Source organism: Oratosquilla oratoria, chromosome 36, assembly GCF_046742065.1.
Source record: "Oratosquilla oratoria isolate Oo_2021 chromosome 36, ASM4674206v1, whole genome shotgun sequence".
NCBI lineage: Eukaryota > Metazoa > Arthropoda > Malacostraca > Stomatopoda > Squillidae > Oratosquilla > Oratosquilla oratoria.
This window is the reverse complement of record NC_134812.1, coordinates 2,139,119-2,141,618: the sequence shown is the minus strand read 5'-3', so window position 1 is coordinate 2,141,618 and position 2,500 is coordinate 2,139,119.

Genomic DNA, 2,500 nt, shown 5'->3' with positions numbered 1-2,500 from the left:
GAGCATTGCTGACGCTTACGAGCGTGCTGACGCGTCCGCTAACGCGACAACACATTACTCGTGCGTATGCAGTGCTGGTAGGCAATATGTCGAGGTGTTGTTCCCCTGTTTTTTTTTTTTTTTTTTTTTTTTTTTTTTTGTCAGACATTATTTCTACATCAGCCGTTGTTCCCCTCCTCGCCTTTTTTCAGCATTAACGTACCTTTTCTTCTCTCTTTTGCCTCAATTTTTTCCCGATTTTTATCCCCATTTTGTTTTCATTTCCAGCTTTCATTTATTTCTTTGGCCCTATCACTCACTGACTCCCCCACAGAGAAAGAAACTTTCTTTGGGTTTTTCTCCCCAACACTCCTTCCATCCAACCCAACTCCAATATCTTCAACTCCCTCTCCACAACTATCCCTTCTCCTTCTCCTGCCCCTATTCACTCCCTCCCCTCCTCTTCCTAATGACCTTGCACTCCTTCTCAGACTCCCCCTTTCCCCTCTTCAACTCCCTTTCACTCTTTCCAAACCCCTCAGGTCTCTTGAACCTTTCGACAACTCTGAAAATTTCTTTTTATTATTAGAAAATGTAATTTAATTTGGTTATCTGGTCAGGATAATCTGGCTTGCTGGCTTCCCTATAAAATATCAATTTCATAATTGCAGCCAATAAACTCGGCAAAAGTCGACTTTTTATTGGTAGAGAGTGGGCGTCTTGGCTGATGAAATTTTTTTAAGTGCCGGCCGGCCTCGCTCCTATCACGTCTCGCCCTTTCTACATCGCCTTATATCTCACTTCCTTGCTTGTAATTTCATAATTGCAGCCAATAAACTCGGCAAAAGTTGACCTTTTATTGGTAGAGAGTGGACGTCTTGGCTGGTGAAATTTTTAAAAGTGCCGGCCGGCCTCGCTCCTATCACGTCTCGCCTCTTCCGCATGGCCTTCTCTCTCGCTTCCTCGCTTGTGATTTCATAATTACAGCCAATAAACTCGGCAAAAGTTGACTTTTTATTGGTAGAGAGTGGACGTTTCTTGGCTGGTGAAATTTTTAAAAGTGCCGGCCGGCCTCGCTCCTATTACGTCTCGCTTCTTCCGCATGGCCTTCTCTCTCGCTTCCTCGCTTGTTTTCTCCAACTCACTCGTCATGCAATTCGGACGTTTTCTCTCCAACCCCAGTCATCTATTTTTCCCAGATACTTTTTTTTTCTTCATTTTTTTTCTTCCTCACCATTTTCTTTTCTTTCCCTTCTCTTCCCCAACAACTCTCTTCCCTTCTCTCCTTCACAGCCTCTTTTTCCTTCTGTACTCAAAACTCTCACTTCCCTTCCTCTCCTCCGTTCTCCGAGTCCTCAATAATTCTTGCTCCTCGCTATCCTCTCCTTTCCCTTCTCTTCCCCAACAACTCTCTTCCCTTCTCTCCTTTACAGCCTCTTTTCCATTGTCTACTCCACACTCTCACTTCCCTTCCTCTCCTTCCTTCTCCGAGTCCTCAATAACTCTTACTCCTCGCTATCCTCTCCTTTCCCTTCTCTTCCCCAACAACTCTCTTCCCTTCTCTCCTTCACAGCCTCTTTTCCATTTTCTACTCCAAACTCTCACTTCCTTTCCTCTCCTCCGTTCTCAAGGGTCTTGAACAATTTTTGCGCTTCACTATCCTCTCTGAGTCCTCAATAATTCTTGCTCCTCACTATCCTCTCCTTTCCCTTCTCTTCCCCAACAACTCTCTCCCCTTCTCTCTTTCACAGCCTCTTTTTTCCTCTCTAATCCACACTCTCACTTCCCTTCCTCTCCTCCGTTCTCCGAGTCCTCAATAATTCTTGCTCCTCACTATCCTCTCCTTTCCCTTCTCTTCCCCAACAACTCTCTTCCCTTCTCTCCTTCACAGCCTCTTTTCCATTGTCTACTCCACACTCTCACTTCCCTTCCTCTCCTCCGTTCTTCGAGTCCTCAACAATTCTTGCTCCTCACTATCCTCTCCTTTCCATTCTCTTCCCCAACAACTCTCTTCCTTTCTCTCTTTCACAGCCTCTTTTTTCCTCTCTAATCCACACTCTCACTTCCCTTTCTCTCCTCCGTTCTCCGAGTCCTCAATAATTCTTGCTCCTCACTATCCTCTCCTTTCCTTTCTCTTCCCCAACAACTCTCTTCCCTTCTCTCCTTCACAGCCTCTTTTTCCTTCTGTACTCCACACTCTCACTTCTCTTCCTCTCCTCCGTTCTCCGAGTCCTCAATAATTCTTGCTCCTCACTATCCTCTCCTTTCTCTTCTCTTCCCCAACAACTCTCTTCCCTTCTCTCCTTTACGGCCTCTTCTCCATCGTCTACTCCACACTCTCACTTCCCTTCCTATCTTACGTTCTCCAAGTCCTGAATAATTCTTACTCTTCACTATCCTCTCCTACTACCTTTCTTTTCTCCGTAATCCTTTCCTCGTCCATTTCCTCCATCGTTCAACTTCCTCTCACGCTCGATATTCCCCCTTCTTCCATAAATCCTCTTTCTCGTGCAGGTGCCCC